Source organism: Canis aureus, chromosome 23 (genome assembly GCF_053574225.1).
Source record: "Canis aureus isolate CA01 chromosome 23, VMU_Caureus_v.1.0, whole genome shotgun sequence".
Taxonomy (NCBI): domain Eukaryota; kingdom Metazoa; phylum Chordata; class Mammalia; order Carnivora; family Canidae; genus Canis; species Canis aureus.
This window is the reverse complement of record NC_135633.1, coordinates 32,818,548-32,843,175: the sequence shown is the minus strand read 5'-3', so window position 1 is coordinate 32,843,175 and position 24,628 is coordinate 32,818,548. Positions and strand designations below refer to the sequence as shown.

Here is a 24,628-nt window from a genome sequence, read left to right as displayed (position 1 = left end):
CGGCTGAAAGGTTTCTCAAACGTTGGGAAACCTTGATAGTTTTGAGGAGTTCTGGAAAGGTATTTTGTGGAGTGTCCCTCAATTGGGATTTGTCTAATTCTTTTTCTAATGATTACACTGGGGTTATGGATTTTGAGGAGAGAACCGTAGAAGTAAAATGCCATTTTCCTCCTATCCTATCCAGAATACATACTAACAACATGGTTCATTACTGTTGATGTTGAGTTTGATCACCTGGTTGAAACAGTATTTGTCAAGTTTCTCTTTTGTAAAGTTACTCACCCTCCCCCACTGCTCCCATCCCTGATCCATACTGTAGTCTTCAGGCTACTGCATAGCCTGGACAGATAAAGAATAAAGAGATATGCTCCACATAAATTAGGGTAAAATATCCACATGAATTATTTGGTATTGGGCAGATTTATTTTTTCTTTCTCATTACTCAACTGTTTATATTAGTATGTGCTTATGGATATTTATTTTATATATCCAGGGCTACTTTATTTCAGTTTTGTTGTTCAGATTGTTTTAGCTTTGGCCATCAAAAACTGTGTCACTTGTTTCCCGTAACCTTTTGATCTATTCCTATCAGTGTGTGTGTGTGAGTGTGTGTGTATGTGTGTGCGCGCGCATGTGTTTTAGCACTTTCTTACTCTCTGGCATTACAAGATGCTCCAGGCTCATTTTGTGTATTTCTATCCCCAGTCCTAGAATTGATCCTTTCCCTAAAGACCCTGGTTTCCTTACTGGAGAATAGTGTTATAAACTAACTTTTGAGCAGTATACATGCCTGCTGCTACTGGGGTATCATCGCTTCTGGGCCCTCCCAGCTAATAGAGCAAGGAATTATATAGTAAACCATGTGTGTACACATATTTGTAAATATCTCTATACATAACCATCTGTATTAGCTATATTAAGCTAAACATGAGTTCACACTGATGTTCCCAACTCTAATCTGTTACCACAAAGGACTTCCTAGACTCCTCCTCTTGCTCATTTGTTGCCCTCCCACTCTAATGGTGGAAAACCCAACTTTTACTTTCTTCTGTCCATTTTCTCAATTGTTCAACTCCAGTATACACACGGAATGGTTTCAGAACTGTTAACCCCCAACCTCATGTAGAAGAAACTTTATCAACTGGAGTACAGTGCTTAGGTACAATTCTCTGCTGTTTCCATAATTTATTCCTTAAATAAAAGTAAGTAGGTTGAAAATATTCTTTCAAGACAATAAATAGAGCCCTAAAATATAATTCCAGTATTTATGTGTAGGCTGCATTTGAGTAGGTTGTGTCATGTTTTGTAAGGCATTGTAAGACTTTTGGCATTTTCTCTAAATGAAATAAAAAGCAACAGGGGAAGGAGAGTCCTCTAACTCTTTAAGATAAATCTGGCTATTATATTTTAAATTGAAGTCAGAAGAGAGGGCTGTTGCCTGTAGCCAAGAGATGATGGTGTCATGGGCCAGTGTGGTAGCAGTAGATTTTTGGAATGAGGCCATATTTTAAAAATCAATAGGATCTGCTGATAGATTGATTGTGGATGTGAGAGAAATAAAATCAAGGAAAACTTTGATCTTATTTACTAAAAGATATGGAGATCAGCTACTGACATGGGGCTAACTACAGTGGCAGGAGGGTTATGTTTGTTTTATGTTGGTAGGAGGTGGTGATAACCAAGAAATATGTATGTGTCATGTTAAATTTGAGATAATATAATTATATTCAGGAAGGGATGATCATTGATTGGTGAATGGCCACCAGGTAGATGAGATCAAATAATGTATTTATACTAGCTAAAAACAGATTAGTGGGCCATGGAGTAGGTCTTTGGAGCCAGAATGTTCCTCATATCCCAGGTTCAAGAAACCAAGTCCACCCCTTCCTCTTCAGCATCATTTCCCCTGTGTGTAAAATTCACCCATTCCTTTCCAGAGTATCCCTCAAGGTAGACCCAACCAGGGCCTGTCGCTCAGTGGCTTGTCTTGTGATAATACAATGAGCTGGAGTCCCATAACTGAGGCATCTGTAGTGGTACTGATACAGCTCAGCCTTATGAGTTGATTCCCTCCTCTGTTTTTGGCTTACCTCATTCCTTCAGATCCTCTTGCATTTTATCTGTTTATATGTCACAGACTTAACACATGCTGCCTTTACTAACATAGATCTTTTCCCACTTTTGAAATTTGCCTTCAGATCTGTTTTGCCTAAGCCATATTTGATGTATTTAAATTGGAGGATAGATAGAGTTATTTTTTAAAATTATCTATTTAATATTTAACACTTGTTAACTTTGGACATGCCTTTTGAACTATCTGGCCTCAGGGTTCTCATTTGTAAGATGGGACTGATGGCACCTGGTCTGCCAAAGTACTAAGAGTCCTAGTAGCAATTGATATTTTATTTCAGTGTTTTCAGATGATTTCATATCCATCACTTGGCTTTCACTCTAATTCTGTGTGGCAGGTATAAATCCCTATTTAAGAGTAAGAAAAAGGTAGCTCAGAGAGATTTAGAGACTTACACAAGGCAATTCAGCTATTCAATCAACAAACATGTGCTTCATGCATATTAATAGGCTAAGAGCTATTCCACTTGCCAGTGATAAGAAATAATGGTAGAGGCACTCCCACAGCCATGTTTACCTATGGTAAAAGACAGAGGTACAGGGATGCCTGAGCAGCTTAGTCAATTAAGCATCTGACTTCAGCTCAGGTCATGATCTCAGGATCCTGGAATTGAGCGCCCACATTGGGGTCTTCGCTCAGTGAGGAGTCTGCTTGTCCCTCTGTCCCTCTTCCCCTGCTCATGCCTGTGTACTCTATCTTAAATAAATAAAATCTTTAAAAGAAAACACACAAGTACGTATAGAACATTGTCAAATGCAATATGAAAGCCATCAAACATTTCACCTCACAGATATTCTGCAAAAATTGGAGATGTAGCAAAAAGCCGTTGCACAGGTCAAGGAGCAGATATTCAATAAATGTCAACCAGTACAAGTGTCATTTGAGCAGTGGCATTTGAGGTAAGCATAATTATATTAATTGTTATTTATAGAGTGTCTACTGTGTTCTATCAGTATTTTAAAATATTCTTTTCATTAGAATCCTTTCATTGCAAACAATAGACACCAACGAGCTGGCTTATGCAGGGAAGAGGAGAACTTATCATAACGGATACAGAGCTATCTCGTGGAACCAGCTCAAGGACAGGCAGGCAGCCAAGCCTCACAAAGGAAGTAGAACCAGAAGTTGAGAAAGTTACAAGGAACCTAGGGACTTTCCTCTCTAATTCAGTCTCAGCTTCTCTCTGCATATCTGTACCAGTTTTATTTTTCCACATATCAGTTTTCTCTGCTAGCTGCTCCAAATCCTGTATAATGTCCACTCTCTGCCTCTTCAATTTTAGCTTTGGTTTTTGTTGCTGCTATTGTTGCAGTTTGTGGTGGAGTTTTTGTTTTCTGTGTTTTTTTGTTTCTCCTTTTGTTTTTCATATATCCCTCCACTCACAGATAAGTCTATTTTTTAAAAAAAATGTTATTTATTTATTCACGAGAGATGCACAGAGAGAAACAGAGATGTAGGCAGAGGGAGAAGCAGGATCCCTGCAGGAGCCTGATGTGGGACTTGATCCCAGGAGCCCAGGATCACACCTGGAGTCAAAGGCAGATGCTCAACCACTGAGCCACTCAGGAATCCCTCAAAGAGAAGTCTAGAATGAATTAACATCTTACAGGCTGAAGTCCAAACTTCTGGTGATTGGCTCAGTTTGAGGTCCACCCAACTGTGGTCTGGGGACACAAGTAAATATTGAAAATGTACCTCAATGAAAACCTATTTTATCAAGAGAAGGAGGTTGTAATTTCCAGTGTAGAAGGATGTATCATTGTGAGTAGAATGTGTACCTCGTAAGAGTATATTGTTTTTCCAAGCCCCATAGACCCCTGCAAGTTAGAAAGGTAGAAGTCATTCCCCATTACACAGTTGTGCAAAATGAGAATCTTGAATTCATTCCCTCAACAAATTTATATTGAATGCTGACTGAATACCAGGCATGGAGCTAAGTACTAGGAAACAACAGTTTTTAATTGTAAAGATTACTTTTTATCAGGGATTACAGTTGTCAGATAAATTATTATATAACACATATGCAACCTAGTTTTAATAGGGGCTATGCAGAAGTGCAGGTTCTATGAGAGCATATAGCAGAGGAAATGGACCTATCCTGGAAGTAGCTAGGAGAGCATGAAAATATTACCCTATGGAAGTGAATTTGAGTTGAGCTCTACAAGATGAGTATCGACTAGTTAATGAATAAAGAATGTGTCAGGGAGATTTCCAGGCAGATGGAACAACATGAGAAGTCAGAAAATTCAACATACCCAGTGTACGCAGAGTCCTAAAAAGAAGATGGGAAGAAAGGTAAACGATTAGTAGTTGAGGTGGGAAAGGGCAGAAACATAAGTAGTTTAAGACATATGTTCTTTAGTGCAATTGAGCACCTTTAAATCTTTAAATCAGAAAAATAACATGATGAAATTTGTGTTCTATAAAGTTATGTGGGCTACTGTGGGGAAAATTCATTGAAAGAGGACATGAGTAGATGTGGGGAAATAATTCAGAGGCTACTTCAGTGGCCCAGGAGAGAAATGGGAGGTAGGACAATGGGAATAAGTAGTAAGGAGACAGAATGACACAGACTATCTTCTTTATCCTAATTTGACTTTGTAGAAGTAGCTCATTATAATAGGCCAAGGAAAAGCCACTGAGATACAGGAGCAAAAAATTGAACTGGAATTTAAATCTAAGTCCAATCTGACTCCAAGTTTTATCCCATTCTATATGACAGGACATGCCTGAAAATAATGACCATTTTATTATTTATTATCATAGGATGATATGGAGCCAGTGAAAAGGAAAGTCATACACAGCACAGTATGTAACAACAGTGAATCAAGAAGGAAAGAAAAATTATCTCCTGGGACACACAATTTTGAATTCAAATTCAAAAAGCAAGGTGTTTTGCATCCCCTCAATGTTTTTTTTTTTCCCCTTTGCTGCTGTATTTACTTTACCATGACACATTATGTATACATACAGATTCTTCATAAAAGAGATACCACTTTTTTTTTCTACTTAAAGAAAGCTTTCTTTCCAGTTTTTAAAAGAAAAGTGAAGATGAAAGACAGGGAAAAAAATTATTTGCCAACCAACAGGAATCCCAGGAGCAGGCTGATGCAGGAGCATGCACTGTACCTTTTATTTTGTAGCGATAGCCAAGGTTTTCATCTCTGCAGGGATCTGCTCAGAAATTCCCCTCATCTCTAATGAAAGCATTCCCACTGCTGAGGCTGCTATCAGAAGAAAGCTGATGAAGGGGAAACTGCAGCTCCAAGGAATCAAGAAGTGGGAACCCAAACTTTCCCCAAAAGTCCATCCTTCCCTTAGAAGGTGGTGGTACTTTTAGGTTATGTGACTTTGGGCAAATTACTTAAGCTCTTGGTGTGCGAGTTTTCTTATCTATGAAAATGAGCATACAAATAGCACTTTCATTATAGGGTTGTTTTAAAAATAGAATGGGGACCAAATGAATGATTATTGAGATGGTGATAAAAAAAAAAGCATTAGTTTTTGGTTCTGGATTATTTTACAGTTCATAAAACGATGGAGGGAAATATGCTGTCTCAGAGAGAAGCCCCTGGTCTCCAAGATGAATGTGTAGTCATACATAACTCATAATCCACATAATTCAGTACATATAATGTAGCTACAACCCCAAGAAAAAAAGAGATGATTTAGATGTGGTCACTAGTCTCCTCTTCTCATTCCCTCTGAACTCATTTCAGTCAGATATCCATCTCTACTCTTCCATTAAAGTAGATCCAAACAGTGTCACTGATAACTGCAGTGTTGATAAACCCAGAGGTCAATCCTTGGTCCTTGCCTTACTTGTTTTATCAACAGCATTTGACACAGGCCATAAATCTCTGTTCCTTGGAACATTTCCTTCACTCCTCTTGTTAGGGCATCAATCTTTCTTCTTCTCTTCATTCATGTTCTTCTTTGCTGGCTCATTTCCATCCCCTACATCTCCGAATGTTGGAAGGTTTGGGGGCTCATGTCTCAGATTTCCTCTACTTTCTATCCATGGTTACCCCTACGTGATGTCATTCAGTTAAAGAGTTTTAAATATTACCTGCAGCACTTTGTGGTTTTTACATTTCCAGGTCAGATATGTCCTCTGAACTTCAGACTTGTGTGTGCATCCAACTGCATATTTGACCTCACTACTCAGCTGTCTGACAGATATTCAAAATTAAGAGCTCCAACATTGAACTTCTTATTTCCATCATTTCATAATCTGTCTCTTTCCACAGTCTATCCCCTCGTAGAAAATTTCAACTCTGTCCTTCCAGTAGATCAACAAAATCTCTAAAGTCATTCTTGATTCTTCTTCTCTTTCTCTCATACTCTGCATCCAATCCACCAGCCATTAATGGTGTTCCTATCTATAAAATATATTTGCTCCTCACCAGCTTTATCTCTATCACTCTGGACCAAGACAGTATCATCTTTAGCTTTGATCAATGGAAGAGGCTCTTAACCTGGTTCACTGCTTCCTATTTTGCCTCCTTCTGTCTATTTTCAACACAATGTAGTAATTTCTTAAAATGTAAATTTAATCATGCAGTCTTCTGCCCAAATTTCTCTAGTGGGTTTCCATTTCTCTTACAGCAAACCCAAATGCCTTACATAAAGCCTGTGAGGCTCTCTGCTGTGTCATTTGTCATACTCTATCCCATCCTCATCTGTCCCTGTTCATTCTGTTTCAACCATACTGGTCTCTTTGGGCTACCTTTCATTCAGGGCATTGAGTTCCTTCCTCTCCATAAAATCTACTCCAACCCTGGCCTCATATCTCTGATAAAATTTCCCAATATAGCCTTCTCCAACCCTGTATAAAATTTTACTTACCCCCTTAACTGGCTGACCTATCCTTGATCTATTTTTCCACAGTATCTTTTACCATTTCATATATTACATATTCATTGGCTTGTTTTCTCTTCTCACTAGAATGCAACCTCTAAGGGCTGAGATTATGCTTGTTACCTCTGCCTGTAGCCACCAGAGCAGTGCCTGGCATAAGAATAACACAGATAAATATTTGTTAAATAAACAAATGAATTAAGAGTGTTCTTTCTGCCCTTTCAGACCTCACAAGTTTTGTTCAATAAGTTCAACTGATATTTTGGACACCTAATCAGTGCCAGACCTGGCTCTGAGGCTGGGAATGTGTAACACATTAGGAAATGTGGCTTCTTTGTTTGGAGAGCTGAGAATCTGGTAGATGAGATGTATAGGAGTGTTGGACTAGGTGCCCCTCTCTCCTCTAGCACCACCAATACTTCAGGGCATGAGAAAGGGCCAGTAGGTAGGTAGCTAACTTGCAAAATGATTCAGAGATGAGAAGAACACTGAAAAGAGTGAAAGAGGGAGGGTGCAAAAGCTAATGTGAATGTATGGTGCCAAGTTGGACATCTATGGGCAACTGGAGTTCAAATCCACTATGCTCCTCTGAGATGTATGATAGACTGTGTCTCAGAATTATGGACCACCAGCTCCCAATCCCCACTACTTGAGGGATGCCCATGGTGTGGTTGCTCCCTCACGCTTCTAGGCTACGTATGCATGAGTGCCAGAGGTGTTGCAGGAGCTCCCAGGAGAAGTGAGAGATGCCCCTGCCGATTAACAAGGTACTGTTGGGCTCACATCTGAGTGCCTCTAGGCCACACCAATGGGCAGAGCACACGAGGCATCCAAAACAGTAAGTAAAATAAGCAAGAGTGCAAGAGGTGCTGTAATATGTGCTTAAGATAAGTAAAAATAAAATGCAGTTAAAGAATAAGGCAAGAAGAGATTGATCACAGCTTGGGACATAAGGGGATAGTAGCATAATTTTAGCAGGGAGCAGGAAAGATGGGTAGAAGTTAGACTGTGAATTCATTTCCATGCTTTTCATGAAGAAAAATCATGGGAAAAAGGGAATAACCCATTCATTTCAATCATTTCAATTCAACTCGTTCTATAAAGTTGATCTCACATGCCTGGGCATAGTAGGAGCTTAAAAATGTTTGATGAGTGATTATAAACCATAATATGGCACAAACTACGAAGGATAGAAGAGTTAGAAGAAAGGGGGATAAAAGTCCCATTTCTTTGCATTTACAGTCCAGATGGGGGAATCAATTTTTACATGTATTTTTATAGAAATGATACCATTAAATAATTGCATGCTGCTTGTTAATTATATGTCTTTCTTCTCTACACCCTAGTTTTTAAACTCCAGGTGCTATTTACAGAGTGACCCAGTGGAACTTCAGGACACCCTTTCTAAAAATTGGTATGATGTTAGTGCTAAAGTAGATGGCTTGTGCATGTTCTCAATACCTAATTGCAACAGATATACACATCCATGTTCTACTCATAAATTGGACTACTATCACAATTACCATAGACTAGGTGTCTAAAACAATGAACATTTATTTCTTATGGTTCTATGGGCTAGAAGTCTGGGATCAAAGTACCAGCATGGTCAGGTTTTTGGTGAAGCCCCCCTTCCTGGTTATGTTTTACATGGCCTTGCTGTGTGCATGCAAAGAGAGCTCTCCAGTCTCTTCCTCTGTTTAGAAGAGCATTAATCCCATCATAGGAATTCTCCCTTCATGTTCTCATTTAAACTCAATTACCTCCCAAAGGTCCCTCCAAATACCATCACATTGGGGGCAAAGATTTCAATATATGAATGGGGGAGTGCAAACATTTAGTCTATAGCAAAGTCTTTACCAATGTCTTCTTGTATTTCTTATCAGATTGCAAAGCTGGAATCTAAATACAACTTAAAAATGGTAGTGCATAGAAAGAACCCTCAGAAAGTGGGAATTTGGGGCAGCCCAGGTGGCTCAGCGGTTTAGCGCCACCTTCAGCCCAGGGCATGATCCTGGAGACCCAGGATCCAGTCCCACGTCAGGCTCCCTGCATGGAGCCTGCTTCTCCCTCTGCCTATGTCTCTGCGCCTCTCTCTCTCTCTCTCTCTGTCTGTCTCTCATGAATAAATAAATAAAATCTATTTTAAAGAAAAGAAAGTGAGAATTTGGACTATAATATCAGGAAAGGGATTCCAGACAATTCGACTTATAGACATAGCTTAGGAAGGGAAGAAAGATTAAGTTCAGAAGACCAGAGAACAACACTGTATAAATGCCCTTTATCCCCAGACACAGTGATGGGCACAAAGGTGCAAACATGGACAAATGACAGCCCCTAACCACAAGGAATGCGACATCTAAAGTAAGCATGTTGCTAAAAACAATTGAGTATTGAGATGAGGACATTGATATATTTTGGTCCCATAAAACACTTTATCCCCTTCATTTTTGCTTAAAGTATTGACCAAATAATATAAACAAACAAACAAACAAACTGATTTTATAAATATATACTGATAGATAGCTATTACACATAGGTACAGTTCCACCATAACCTGAATTTGTAATACAAATAGGTTTTTGTTAAATTAACATGTACACCACTTTTTTTTTTAATTCAAAATGTTTGATTTGAGTACTAGGTAGACCTATCTTTGTTGATAGATGGATGGAAAGATAAGTAGGTAGATGGATGGATGGATGGTTGGATGGATAAATAGATGATAAACAATCCTCAGCTTCAAGATGTCCCCACTCTCAACATAGAAGCAAGCATGCTAGTCTAAACCTAACTCTTGCACCTGCCCTGACTAGCAAGAAAGTGAACGTTGTGGAGCAGGAAAAGATTGACAAACTGATGATCGAGATGGACGGGACAGAGAATAAATCTAAATTTGGTGCAAACGCTATTCTGGGAGTGTCCCTGGCTGTCTGCAAGGCGGGGGCTGTCGAGAAGGAGGTGCCCCCGTACCACCACATTGCTGACTTGGCTGGCAATTCTGAAGTTATCCTGCCAGTTCCGGCTTTCAATGTCATCAACGGTGGTTCCCATGCTGGCAACAAGCTGGCCGTGCAGGAGTTCATGATCCTTCTCATTGGTACAGCTAACTTCAAGGAGGACATGCACATGGGAGCAGAGGTTTATCACAACCTGAAGAATGTCATCAAGAAGAAATAGGGAAAAGATGCCACCAATGTGGGCGATGAAGGTGGATTTGCTCCTAATATCCTGGAGAACAAAGAAGCTCTGGAACTGCTGAAGAATGCCATCGGGAAGGCCGGCTACACCGATAAGGTGGTCACCGCATGGATGTAGCTGCTTCCGAGTTCTTCAGGTCTGGGAAGTATGACCTGGACTTCAAGTCCCCTGATGACCCCAGAAGGTACATCACTCCTGACCGGCTGGCTGACTTCTACAAGTCCTTCATCAGGGGCTACCCACTGGTGTCTATCGAAGACCCCTTTGACCAGGATGTCTGGGAAGCTTGGCAGAAGTTCACTGCCAGCGCTGGAATCCAGGTGGTGGGGGACAATCTCACCGTGACCAACCCGAAGCGGATTTCTGAGGCTGTGGGCGAGAAATCGTGCAACTGCCTCCTGCTTAAAGTGAACCAGATTGGCTCTGTGACCGAGTCTCTTGAGGTGTGCAAGCTGACCCAGTCCAATGGGTGGGGCGTCATGGTGTCGCATTGCTCCGGGGAGATCGAAGATACCTTCATCGCCGACCTGGTGGTGGGACTCTGCACTGGGCAGATCAAGACGGGTACACCATGCAGATCCGAGCACTTGGCCAAAGACAACCAGATCCTCAGAACTGAAGAGGAACTGGGTAGCAAGGCCAAGTTCGCTGGCAGAAGCTTCAGAAACCCCCTGCCAAGTAAGGTCCAGGTGGCCTACCTTGTGGTCCTGAGTCGGCTGTTAGACCTCTGCTCCCCTGGGCAGCTCGAGGCCCCCAGCCCAAAGTGGCAGGTCCCTGTGCTAGTTAGCTGCCCTCTCCCCAACCCGTGATGTTCTCAAAGCTTCCTTAGAATTGCTACAGAAGCCAGACTTGACCATCTGGAACCCTGCTGGGAACCCTAGCTCTGTAAACATGTGATTGGTCCAAATCATTGCTTTCTCACCTCACTTCCAACAAGCCAGGTCTGGAGCCAGGTCTGTCTATGTAATAATCTCAAGGTGTCCACAGGCAAGATCCCCAATGGTTTTATGTGCAGAATAAAAAGGCCTCAGTGACCCACAGGAAAAAAAAATAAAAATATAGCAATTGTCTAGTAAAGATACACATAATATTTAAGTGTAAAAGAGGGAGCTACAATTTTCTGCTTGAAACTGTGAGGTATGGATCTAGGACATTTTTGTTACAGGAAATGATTTTTGGGTTCGTTCTTTCAAGGGAAGAGTTTCAACATATGAAGATGAAGGATGGACATTTCAAGCAGAGGAACAGCAGCATCAAAGGACAAGTGTGAGTTTGCTTTGCGGTATGCTGAGGATCCTAGTAGGGGCTTGGGAGGAGCTTGGCAGTGCCAGCAGAGGCAAGACTATAGAGGCCCCCGAGGCTATGGAGCCTGGCCTTCATGATGTTGGACTACAATCCCCAGTTCTCACAAGGTGCTCCTTAGGACATGAGCCAAAGACATGTAACTGTGAAAAAGCCTTTGTCCTGGGACATGTTGCACATCAGCAAATTAAATCTGCTAAAAAGTAAAGCTGTTTAATTTACTTCAATTCCAGCATTTTCCAAAAATCGCTAAAACACACAAATATTTCTTTCTTCACCCCTGAACATCCATTTGAATCCTGTAGAACACTCAGGGGACTGTTTGGAATGAAAAGGTACAAACAAGGCTTTATGCCGTGCTGGCATCAATTTTGCCTTTTTAGATGTCACTCCAGCTACAGTGAGGGGCATGGAGAGGAAGCCTTCATTTTGGCAACAAGGAGATGACAGAGAAGCTGTCAGCACTTTAACTGGAGAATTGAAGTGGGATTTGGGTCCTGGTGACAGAAGTGGGTAAAGGGGCATATGGGCAAGTTTTAAGAGATGATTTGTTGAGATCTGGTCACTTATGGGCTTTGGGGACATGGTGTGAAATTGTGTCTCGTGTTCTGACTTGTGGAATGGGTGAATGAATGAGATGCTAGCAGGGAGAGGGTCATCTTGAGGCCCCCTGAGTTAAAGGTCTCTATAGAAAAAGACACACTAGGGATCCCTGGGTGGCGCAGCGGTTTGGCGCCTGCCTTTGGCCCAGGGCGCGATCCTGGAGACCCGGGATCGAGTCTCACGTCGGGCTCCCGGTGCATGGAGCCTGCTTCTCCCTCTGCCTGTGTCTCTGCCTCTCTCTCTTTCTCTCTCTGTGACTATCATAAATTAAAAAAAAAAAAAAAAAAAAGAGAAAAAGACACACTAGAATACTAAGAACCTTCCATCTTTCTAAGAAAATTCCTCCTGTTTGCTCCTCTGGCCGGCCCCAGAAGGCTGGCCCTGCCTTACCTCCTTCTGCATTGCTCTCCACATCTCACTGTCCTGCTGTCCTGAGCTTGTTCTCCAAGTATGCCATGCACATTCACAGCATACATTTGCTTCCACGGTTCTCTCGGTCTAGAATGATCTTCCTGACCTTATGAGTTAGGGATTGTCTTTAACTGGTAGTAATGGAGGCCCAATTACAGTGGCTTAAAAATGTGCAAATTTATTGTCTCACGTTTAAAAAAAAAAAAAGTCCAGATGATGAATAGGCTAGAGAGTGTTTTTGACCTCACAAATTTAGCAGGTATGCCACTTTTTCTATCTTTCTATCCATAGTTCTTAGCAAGAGACTTTTATCCTCAAGGACACAGAGTGGTTGGTGGAGTTCTAGTCATCACATACATGTCAGGCAGAAAGTAGAGGAAAGAGAGACACAAATGTAATAATCTACATACTCTGTAACTGTATCCATTCAAGGATTCCCCAGTGAACTACCTAACAGTTCACCTTTGTGTCTCATTGACCGTCTCTAGATATAAGGTGACTAGGAAATGAAATCTAGTCTTTCCCTGTGATACATTGCTAACAACAACAACAACAACAACAACAAAAATGCAAAAGGGCAGGGTTTTTTTTGTTAGAAAGAAAGAAGAAAATGCATACAGAAGAGAAGTCTTTATAGTATTAAATGCCACATTTTATAACCCTGCTCTATTGATCTAGTTTCAAATCTCCCCCCAGGTCTTTGAGAAGAACTTCTTAAACTTGCCCTTCTGCCCTTCTGCATGCATGTTGCCTTCCACTCAGCGCTTATTTGTGTTACGCTTGTCTCATCCTTTCTCATTTGTTTGGCTTATTTCCGCCAGCTCATGGTGACAAAGATCCACTTTTTATTAGTCCCTGTGTCATCTTTTGATCTCTCTGAACCTGTATCTGACACCATCCCTGGCCCCTTGTAGGAACTTAGGAGAAACTGAGTGTAACCCATGGTTCTCTTACATCAGGATGTCAGAATCACCCGGAAGGCCCATAAAAATACAGATGGGTGGAGTGCCTGAGTGGCTTAGTTGGTGAAGCGTCTGCCTTTGGCTCAGGTCATGATCCCAGGGTCCCTGCTTTCTCCCTCTCCCTCTTCCCTGTGTTCTCTCTCGCTCTCACTCAAATAAATAAATAAAATCTTAAAAAACAAATATAGGTGGTTGGACCCCATCTCAGTTTCTGATTCAGGTCTTGGTCTATGACCTGAGATCATGCCTTTCTAACAAGTTTGCAAATGCTGCTGCTGCTGCTGCTGCTGCTGCTGCTGCTACTACTGCTGCTGCTACTACTGCATCAGATCTTGTATTCTGGGCATCTTTGTTGTAAAGATCTCCTACCAAATCTTGACTCTCACCAGATCCCATGATCCATGGTACTTTCTTAGTCCCAGGCTGGCCAGCTATACATCTACTTTCTCCCCCACAGTCCCCATACTTTCTTCTTCTCTGCATTCTGACCTTTTCCCTCTCAGTAAAAGCATCCCAAATAAGTTGATGGTTTGTTGGCTGAGGGAGCCTTGTGTTGTAAATGGGAGACTGGCTGATGAAAGTCAAGAATGTAGTCCGAGTTAATCGTACTACACGTAGTCACTCAGCCTCCAGGGTTTCAGCCTCTGCCACCATGACCTTCACCTACTACATTCTTTCTTCCCTCTTTTGGCAGTATATTCAAAGAGTCCCATGTACACTCCCCTGTCAGCCCTCGGAGTGTTAATTTTCCTTGGGGAGGTTGTGTTAGCCCTGAGAAAGGCTGCTTGTTGCTGGGAGAACAGCTAACCCCACACAAATCCTCCCAGTGATGTTTATGAAATATTTCAGTTAAACTAAGAGATTTTCTCCAGGCCAGTAATTATTGTCATTAACATTTAGATAAGTTGGCTGTTCCCTGCTCTGTATCACTCCGTGCTTCCATTCTCTCATAATGGAGTAAGATGGAGAGGACTGGAGAATCTCAACCCAAATGTTCTTTGCTAATAAAGCCCACTGCCTCATTGAGGATGGTTCCTGTATTCCACACAGCTAGTATCAGTCAGTCTTCCTCCTCCTACTCCACCATATTCCTCTGCTTGGGTCCATGATGGTCCTGAACCCTCTTGCTTCTCATACATTCTCAGCCAAAAGAAGGTTCAGCAATCTTCCTTCTTGTGAACAAAAATGAACTCAGTTGGGGCTCCCGACCTATGTGGGTGTCTTCTGTTGCTCCCTGACTCATACCCCAGATTCCATCTCTTACAACTGGGTAAAGAGTCGGGGACCCCAGTTTTGAGATTTGAGCACTCAAAGCACAGCAAACCTAAATCTCCTTCTAGACTTCTCAAATACCAGTATCTGTATTCTATGTCTACCACTTAGCTTCCCCACCCCCACCTCAAGTAGTTACCCATGCTTAGATATAATTCTAGCCAGTGTGTTCTTATCACAAAGCCTTAATCTAGTGGTATACAATGGGCTTTGGAGTCAGACAAAATGAGTTTCAATGTTATATGTTAGGTGCAGCAGGTTAAGAAACTTAATTGGATTCAAGCCTGCAAAGTGGAGATGACAGTGTATAGGCTTTAGTGGCCGGCAGGTATCAAAGGGAGCATACCCTTGCAAGAAAGTAGCATTACTTGTGCAGCTCTTTTGGGTCAGACACTTTACAGATGAGATTTGCAGGCGGGCCTACCAGTCTGTATCAAGAGCAGTCTCCTTAACTTTTAATTGCCCACCTTAGAATGGGTGGCCTATGGCTGACTTCATGGGCCAACTCCAAGCAATTCTATCCACGTTACAGTTTCAGTTATTTATTTTTGGTTTTCATTTTGAAAGTATTCATATTAACAACAAAATTGAAAAAGAAATAGTACCTTTCTTTTGTTTACCTTGTGCCTTTTTTTTTTTTTTTTTTAACCTTTCACCAATCATGAATATCTTGACATACTGGCTTTAAACATCTCGCTTGACTCCTAACTCTGGGAAATGAACAAGGAGTAGTGGAAAGGGAGGTGGGTCGGGGAGTGGGGTGACTCGGTAACAGGCACTGAGGGGGGCACTTGACGGGATGAGCACTGGGTGTTATACTATATGTTGGAAAATCGAACTCCAATAAGAAAATATACAAAAAAATAATAAAAAAATAAACATCTCTCTCTATTTCTCTCTCTCTGTCTCTCTCTCTCTGTCTACAGACCACACACACACACACACACACACACACATACACACATACACACATACATGCAAACACGTTTTTGTTTTTGTTTTTTCTAAACAACTTGAAAGAAGTTGTAGAGTTCAAATCAGGTTAATCCCTTCCTCTGAAAACTTACCATTGAAATGAACCATTAGCTACACCAAAAAAAACATTTTCATGGCCTGATGTGAAAACATTTTCCTGGCCCATGGACTTAAGGGGAAGTGGCTGGGAAATGTTTCCTGTAGTTTGGGGTCTATGTCTGTAGGCCAGTCTGACTTCTCCATCACTCCTTCTAAAACTTAGGAGAAATTCACAAAAGTAATGTCTGCAGAGGTAGTTGGGCAAGCAAATAATTAGTCACCCACACTGAGATACTTTTAAAAATGAATACTGAACAAGATTGCCCCTGGTTAATGGAGAAGGAAGATCACCTTCAGACCGCAGCACTTTTTGAGGCCCCAGAGCAGTAGGGTCAGAAGCCAGGAGATGTGTGGGTTTATGTTTAACTCATCATGTATTAGTTTGTGACCCTGACCACATTAGGCCTGGTTTCTCTGCAGTGTTGCAGACAAAAACATACTTCTCACCATATTTTGAACAGGGTGAAACACTAAACAAATGTTTAGGAGGCTTATCCATGGATATTCATGCATTAATCAGAAAGGCAGCCTGATTCTATTTTAGTTTAATATATGCTCTAATGTCAAGCACAGTGGCTAGGACTTTACCATTTTCATAGAAATCCCTGGCCTTTCCCACCTCTTCACCATTTCATATGCCATTTCCTCTTCTGAAATGCCTTTATTCCTGTCATTGTCTCAGAAGCTACCTGTTCCGACATCCTGCTGAAATATCACTTCCTCTAGGAAGCCTTCCTAGATTTTTACTCACAGAAAAGCAGAAAAGAGATTTTTACTACTCCAAACACCCATGGCACCATGGTTCTCTCCTGTCTTTGAGAACCTCTGGTTACAGGTATTTTTCTGCATGAGGAATCTTCCACAGGAAACTTGATAGTACTTGAATGCAATAATTGTACCTTTTTTGTCTTACTTTATCTTACTTGGAAAAAATTAGACTACAGATGTCTTTCAATTATCTTTTAGCTTTAAGTAAAAGAAACTAGGCTCAAAATGCTTTAAATCACAAGGAAGTTTATTATCTCATGCAAGCAGAAGCAGAACCTGAGGAAAGCTCCTAGTGAAGACCCATCAATCAGGGCTCCCGCTTTGACCTCCTTTCATTGAAGACCACCGAGATTGCCAACAGAAACTAGATACATACATTTCCTTGTTTAATTTAGCCTACACAGAAAGAAAAAGGAAATCTCTCCCCTAAATAAGGATTATTGTCCTGTCTTTCAATCAGATTGGGTCAGTTTAGCTGAACTGTGCATGCAGACCAATAGCAATTGCTACAAAAATGTCATGCTCCTGAAAGAGAATTCTGAAAAAATGGGCGTAGAATTTTCATGACTGGAGCACGTGGGTATCTCAGTCAGTTAACCATCCGACACTTGATTTCAGCTCAGGTCATGATCTCAGGATCCTGGATCCAGCCTGCCATAGGACTTTGAGCTCAGTGGGAAGTCTACTGGAGGATTCTCTCCCTCTCCTTCTGCCCCTCCCCCTGTTCTCTGTCTTTCTCTCTCTCAAATAAATAAATATTAAAAAACGAAAAGAGAATTACCATAATTGATTTAGACTTTCAGTAATGGCTGATAGGACTTTTTGCAATGAGAAAACACTCTATTCTTCACTGGCCAGCATAGCAGCCACTAGCCACATGTGGCTCTTAGGTACTGGAAGCCTACAGGCACAATTGAGAAAATAAAGGTTTTATTTTAATTAATTTTAATTAATTTAAATAGCTAGAGGGCACCATATTGGACCGAACAGGAGAGTGATCAAGATACAGTCTGGAGCTGGAGACAGAGTCAGATTGTCCTGAGTCACATGGGCTGTAGTGGGCAAAGAGGAGCCATGAGTGAAAATGAGGTTCTGCTCAGGAAGGAACAGAGGGAAATGGGCTCTGATTGGACAAGCATATCCTCTATCCTGGGGCTGCTCAGAGTGTGGTCCATAGATCAGAAGCATAGAAAGCAGCTGGTAGTTTGCTAAAAAAGCAGAACCTTAATCAGATCAATGAATCGTAATCTGTATGCTCGGCATATAGCTCATGGTTTGGCATAAAGGCTCACTGTCTAAAGGACCTGGATTCCCAGCCTGACTCTGCCATTTATCAACTGTTAGTTAGGCAGCTCCCTTAAGCTAGGTCCCAGTTTCCCCATCTCTAAAAATTGTGTAACAAAACTTGCCTCACAAGGTCATTGTGATTTTTGAAAATGAAATGTTCATGAAATGCTTAGCATAGGAGAGAATATCCATATATGCTCATTAAATCATGGTTTTGCTGGCCTGTCCTCTAGAAGAGAGTCTGTCTCATGCATGGAGAAATCGTCAGTCGTTGCCAAGACTGTACATAATAGATGTTCAATAATGTGGGTCGAAATAATAACAGCATGAATGACTGATTGAGTGAATGATTAGATAATCCAGTGCTTCCCAACTCACAGATGGGTCAATAGTATAAAAAAATTTTTTTTGTAATAAATATAATTACTTCACATGTAATATCAGATCAATATTTGATTTTTCTATTTTGATTGAAATAATTTCTTACCTTGATTCTCTTTCCTAGAACTTCATTCTTAAGGGGGAGCAAAAGTACCTTTTTTATTTTTTTATAAGATCTACGTTGCCAGGCTCTTATCTTACAGATCATTGCAAATGCCCTCTACATGCATGCCCCTGCTATCTTTGGAAGCATTTGTAAAAAGGGAAGGCACTCATGTCCACACTATAAATTAGGCATTTAGCCATGTGTTCCCTAGTGGCAGCCTTCACATCCCTGGCTTTTGGGCTTGCTTAAGTATTCAGGCATTTGACCTCATTGTCCTCCATAGACTCTGATCTTCCCAGTTTTCCACAGCCAGATTAGAAGCTTGTCCAGCACATCCTCTGCCCCTCCACCTTGTGAGACAGATGCCATTCTGCTTTGAGATAATGTACTGTATACATTCTTGTTAAGCCTAGTAAGCTGAGAACTACTGTGAATGGCTTGGTGTTAAGAAAGAGAACAGATCCTGTTCTAGATGACCAGAGTTCGCAGAAGGCTTTGCCAGTAATCTGGGATATGATCTATCATCTTGAGTGACTTACAGTGTCTTCAATCCTCCATGTTCTTATCGTAAAAGGGGCCAAGAAAAGAAATAAACAACCCTCCCCCCCAAAAAAAAAAAATTCACAATGTGTAAAACTTAAAATATTATAAAAATGTTAGACATTTTCTATTTCTATTCCTTATTGTACCTATCTATCATTCATTTATTCCTACAATCAGTTATTTACACACATTTATTATCTATCTACTATGTAGATGATTCTATACAATGTATCAGAGTTACCAAAGTAACAAAAGACATACTCCCTGACCTCAATTAATTAACAGTCTAGGATAAGACTTAAAAAAGAGGATCGTGAGCACAAAGATGGAACTAACCAGGGAAACATGAAGTAGTCAATAAATGCTTTCTGAAAAAGCAGATCTCTAAGGTGATTCTTGAGAGATGAGTAGAGATTAGCCAGATAAATAAGGGTGGAATGATACACCAGACTGGAGGAACAACAAATATTACTTTTATTTTGCTTTGTTTAAAGAGAATTATAAAAACATTTTGTCTACTTTAAATAAAAATCTAAAGATTTTTAATTCCAGAGGGGCTATTTGTCTGTAACACGGTCTCCTTTGTTTACCTGACACCTGATAGAAGTGAAATTCAGAAAAGTGCACAGGCATCTTCAAGGTCACACAGGCTGTTAGTGGTTAGCCTGACAACTACCAACACCTGATCCTGACCTCTCTCTCTCTTACATCATTCTGCTTCTCCAGCCCAGGGGCCAGGTGACAAGTTAGCATTCCTGGTCGCATAGACTCTCTGTCAACACCAAACACAAGTGAACAACCAATACTCCTCAGCCGCATCCAGGTCATTTGTCAACAGAATCTGTGTAATGGATGTTTGCTATAAGGAAGAATTTTAAAAATTAGATCTGGGACTTCTTAGCATATTCCCACCTGGCACTGCACTCACTTACCTTCCCAGAACTCTTAAGCTTAAGAAAAGCTTAATTAAAATCAAGTCAATGGAGAACTGACTGAGAAACTAACAAGACAACCCAGAAATAAATTAAGCTTTTTATGTTTCTCTGCCTTTTTGTTGTTCTGTCATTCTCAACCCAACCTTTGATTCATGTATACCATATATACATATGTATATGTGTATATATATATATGTATTATGCACATATGTATATGTGTATATATGTATATATAAATATATACACTTTATTTCCATGAATTAAATAAATAAGCTTCATCTTTCTTTGTATGCATATTTCATTTTCCTTCTAGTCACATACCTACCATAGCCTCTGATTTCAGAAGCTCATGTTAAGTCTGAGGCATCTGGGTGGTTCAGTAGGTTAAGTATCTGACTCTTGATTTTGGCTCAGGTCATGATCTCAAGGTCATGAGGTCAAGCTCCCTGTTAGGCTCTGTACTGAACGTGGAGCCTACTTAAGATTCCCTCTCCCTCTCCCTCTCTTTCTTCCTCTTCCCTCTTGCTTGCAAGTGTTCTGTCTCTTTCTGAAAATAAACAAATAAGGGATGCCTGGTTGGCTTAGTGGTAGAGCATCTGCCTTTGGCTCAGGGTGTGATCCTAGGGTTCCAGGATCAAGTCCCACATTGGGCTCCTTGCATGGAACCTGCTCCTCCCACTGTCTGTGTCTGTGCCTCTCTCTCTCTCATGAATAATTAAATAAAATCTTTTTAAAAATAAACAAAATATTTAACAGAAGAAGAAGAAGAAGAAGAAGAAGAAGAAGAAGAAGAAGAAGGAGAAGGAGAAGGAGAAGGAGAAGGAGAAGGAGAAGAGGAAAAAGAAGAAGCTCCTGTTCACATCCATGTCCGCTGGCTTCTGACTTCTAAATTACTTTACTTGCAAATCCTGGTCCATGAATCTGTGGGTCAGGTAGGGAGCTTCTCTATGAGTGTATGCCAAGCACCCATATCACAATCCAGAGGTCAGGCATCCCTTCTGGAAGCTTCTGGAGCTGAAAACTGGTCTTGGATGTGGATAGCAGGCATTTAGACTCATCTGTCTTGAAAATAACAGTCGTAGAAGAAAACACATTTACTTTAGCTGCATTCTCAGTATGTTCTGTGCAGAGGATGCCTGTAAGCCTTGCCTTAGCGGGGAAAACCGGAGAGGTGAGCTGGGAATGTCCCACGTCTTGATAACTTCTCAAGCATGCTTTGAAGAGGCAATGTTTGCTTTCATCTTACACTCAGAATAAATGCTTGGGGATCTAGTAGTATGTGGACAGAGTGATCTTGGCCAATAATCCTGAAGTCTGCATGTCTTTCTTCTTTCTCCAACTTCCTTTCTTTTATCCTCGGATTTCTGCCTTCTTCTCCCATGCTTTTTCTCCTTCATTCCATTACTCTCTAATTGTTTTCTTTTTCACTTTTGCTCTTTTTCTTTCCTTCTTTGTCTCTCTTTCAACATGGACACTGACAATTTATTAGGTCCCAACTAAAAGCCAGAGACTTTTCTGGGCACAAGAGATACAAACACAAATATCACTTGAATAACTATAGACACAAGGAAGAAAATGTCCTATGGTATGTGGTTTTGTGGAAACACAAAGGAAAATGGGTGGATCTTAACTGGAGTATCAGAAAGGATTTGTTTTGGCAGGTAAGGTAACTGAAAGAGGCAGATGAAGAAGTAGCAGATATTTTAGGTCAAAGGAACAGCAGGAACAAAGGTACAGAATGTGAAACACCAAGATTCATAGAGGTGAGGCTGTAAGTAAACAAGTCAGGGGGCTTTTCAAGCCATGCTAAGGAGGATGGGCTTTATAAACGAAGGAATAGAAAGTCACTAAAGAATTTTGAGTGAGGTCATGATATAATCAAATCTCTGTGTTAGAAAACCACTCTCTGGTATGTGGAGTGTGATGTGGAACAGGCCCATTAGGATTCTATTGTATTCTTGAAATGAGAGTTGATACATATCTCATAAAGCCAATGACATAGTAGATGGCATAGTGACACAGATAAAGAGGATAGAAAGGAAAATATATTAAGGTGGCAGAAGCTTTAAAACTTGACATATGCTTAAATGGAAGAATGAGTAAAAGGAAGTGGTACAGTATGATTACAAATTTTCAGACCCTAGAATTTGGTTGGATATTGGAAAAGTTCACGAAAATGGAGATGAGGAATGAGGAGCTTCTATATGGAAGGGTTATAAGCATTTGGGGTTGAAGTACCTGTGGGACATACATTAACAGATAACTATATTGATCTGAAACTCTGGCAGTCTCTGATTTCATATTTGTAATGGAGAGATTGCATTTAGTTGTTTTCATTAGAAATTGTATGTAAATCTCCTAGCAATCTCTTAGCACATAAATTCTTCTAAAATATTAATTATTCCTTCCTTCTCCTTATATATGCCTGTATATATGCCGATGGTGCTCTGTTTGTACCTCTTAAGGATCCTAAGGGGCTGCATGTATTCCTTAAGAACTTTTATGAAGGGGTTGCCTCCTGGAGTGAAACCCTAAGATCAGCCACACATAGAAGGTCAGAGCAGAGATAAGTAATTGACACTATCTTGGCTCCTGGGCTGGTCTAATTAAAGGTGAACTTATCTAAAGAGTACTTCCTCATGTTTTTCTTTATCAGCAAACAGGTTTGTTCTGTGAATCCCTTCAGCCATTAATATCAGAAGAAAGGTGAGGGCCAAGGCCACAAAGATAGAGAAGGCTAGTGAAAAGGAGGGACAGAGGACTTTGAGTTCTACTTGTGATGCCAAAAGGAGAGAGATTAGAAGGTCCTTTAGCTTAGGTAAGCTGTCTGACTCCTTCAAAGAGCCCTCACCTAGAAGAGGTTGGGCTGAAAAGACAGCAAAACAGCCCCTAAGAAGCCGTGGGAGAATAGAAGAGACAGGCTGTTCCTCTTCCCTGCTCTAGGTAGCCAGGGAGGATGGCAGAAAGGAGAGGGAGAAGCCTTCAGGGGGCTAACTCTGCAGAGAGTGCAGATCCAGGGGTTCCCAAGTGACTTGGGGCAGGAGCACCAGAGGTGTGGAGAAAATGATGGACACTCAGAGGTCAGTGGCCAAAATGAGGCAGTTACTCAGTATGGAGTATCTCAAGACAAGAGACTGTCATCCAGCACTATAGATTTCATCAGTAGATGCCAATGCCATGCTTAAAACAAAGACATACATACATAATGCATTTAAAAAATTTTTACTTTAAAGAAGAAACAGGTGCAGAAGGACCCATTCAAATCTGGAAGATACTAGTAAGGACATGCCCCCAAGCTAGAAATCCTCCTATTGCTGCCATGAGGTTGTGTGACCTTCCCTCTGCACCAAAATGCCATGCGAAGGAGAGAGTGGAGGCCAGGAGACCCTTTGGAGGAGAGAAACAGCCAGTGGTTGAATGTTGAATTTGACCAAATAGTTTCTCCAAAGAGAATGTGTTTGGTGGAAATAACCCACAATATCTTAAAGAGGATAATGGTGACTAAAGATCTCATCCTTTGACCCCACTACTTCTGGGAATAAAAGCTTGTAAAATATTTCGATCAGTTCCTTTTCCTAAAGGAACAGCAACATTCTTTTGCACACCTAGGTGGTAATGAATAAATTTTAGGCCCAGCCACACAATAATATAATAATCAAATCCAGCAAAAATGGAAGACTGTGAACCCTGGGAGTGCAGCTGAAGCAGCATTTTGGGTAGCAAACATTCTGGGCCAGTCAGAGCATTGATCTCAAAGGCAAAATGATTTTCAATGTAGAGGGGGGATTATGGCCTTGGAGCTTCAAGTATTTCTGATCCCCTTGGCAAAACCATCTCTACTGTGAGAATGTTGGATCCTACCATGCTCCCTGGTACTAACTAGCTTCTGATTCATCTCACTCCCTCGTTCACACTCCACAACCACAGAACCACTTTCTTGATCATCTCTTGGCTCATCAGGTTTATCTTCAGGAAGTAGTGTTCTGGTCACAGGAGGTTTGGAATCTGTCTTTCATGGTACACTTAGAAGTGGCTTATAATTTGGTTTCCCATGTAGCTTGACTCCAGGAAGAAAATTTGTTGATTGTCCGTCCCAGTGCAAACTTCCTACTCTCAGAAAGTTCTATTTTTCAAACTCCTCCCTGTCTCCACTGCTCCCACCCTAGTCCAAACTACTGGTCAACCCTCACCTAGACAGCTATACAGCCTCTTGGTCATTGTTTCTGCTTGGCCAAATCTTTACAACTGAACTCAGATCATGTGACTTTCCTGCTCAAAACACCCCTGTGGCTCACACTCAAAATAAATTCTGAACTCCTCACGTCCCCTGTGGAGGCCGAGAAAAATTAAGGCCATCCCACCTCAAGTTTAGCATTAGCACAAGTGCAGCCATCTTAGGCCCCTGTGAATAACAGCTGAACTTTATGGCAAAAACTGCAGAATGTCCTCAATGTCCTCTGGCAGGGAATCCCATATCAGAAAGACAACAGAGCCCACACCTGTGGTAGAAAGTCCCATATTAGAATGAGAACAGAGCCCAATGGCCTTAAAAGCCCCATATCAAAATGTAAACAGAACTTGAGAAATTCCTCCGCCCCTTCTGAAAATCCCCTAGACCAGCCTATAAGAAAACCAGCTGTAACCCACTTCGGGGTCCAAGTCCCTGCTCCGCTGTGTGGGATATACTTGGACCCAAGCTCGAGCTTGTAAATAAACCCTCGTGCGCTTGCATGCTGTCGGCTCCTTGGTGGTTTCTCAGATTCGCAATCTTGGGCACAACATCCCCCATGAGGAC

General features: G+C 41.2%; 1 protein-coding gene and 1 pseudogene across 1 annotated transcript in view; both read left to right on the top strand.

The window, feature by feature from the left end:
* The window catches only part of TENM4 (teneurin transmembrane protein 4), a 2,712,352-nt gene that overhangs the window by 1,233,983 nt on the left and 1,453,741 nt on the right, over nt 1-24,628 (top strand). The window lies entirely within an intron of this gene.
* LOC144295477 (alpha-enolase pseudogene) lies at nt 9,787-11,246 on the top strand (annotated as a pseudogene).